Raw genomic sequence first — 918 nt, 5'->3', positions numbered from 1 at the left:
TAATGATAATAATAATAATAATAATAGAAAAGGTCTAAACAGCACACACGTTATATTTTAAAAAAGCAAAACAAATTTTTAAAAGGATTAAGATATCAAAAATTAAAAATAAAAAATAAACATAAATTTATAATTTTAATTACCATAAATATGATACTAACGTTAATAGTGTTAAATTGATATTGTTATCAATAATTAATTTCTATAATTATTTTTGTACTACTAAAGGCTATATATAGATTTCTTTTGCGATTCGTGAGTCTAAATCTAAGAGTCAAAGCATTCTTTTTTTCTAATTTGTTATTCTTCTTTGATTGAGCAATTGTTTCCAAGTTTAGTTTATAAATAGAGTTTATTTTTGATGCACTAACAGTGTAAAGCGTTTTACACAATCGTGCAATTACAGCCGTTTTTTTGGATGACCATTCACGCGGTCAATGTGAAAAATAGTTATTTTTAGTATATGTCATTACGTAATTGGATGCACGTGTAAAACTACTTTACACTGTTAGTGCATCAAAATTAAATTCTTATAAATCTTTGTAATTCGTATTTTAAGTTAATTTTATAATAAGTACTCCATTCCACATGTCAAACACAATTCTTTTTAATAACTCTGTAGAAGGTGCTAATAGCTTTTATATTTAATTTGTTTTGCATTACAAAAAATTCATTGTTCAATCAAGAATTATTTGATAAAAATATTTGAAAATGAATTGGTAGAAAGGAAGGTCTATTTCTTCTCAAATTTTAAGATTGAGGAATCAAGTGGAATATATTTTCCGACTGCACACACGTGCAAAATATCTTTTAAGAATGAGTCATGTATAGTACATACGATCGACGATCGTAAAATTCCGGATAATCATTTTAATTCGCTTGCCCATGCTGATGTACTGAAACAAACAAATGAACGAT

This window comes from Arachis duranensis, chromosome 9, assembly GCF_000817695.3.
Source record: "Arachis duranensis cultivar V14167 chromosome 9, aradu.V14167.gnm2.J7QH, whole genome shotgun sequence".
Classification (NCBI taxonomy): domain Eukaryota; kingdom Viridiplantae; phylum Streptophyta; class Magnoliopsida; order Fabales; family Fabaceae; genus Arachis; species Arachis duranensis.
Note: the sequence above shows the minus strand (reverse complement) of the source record.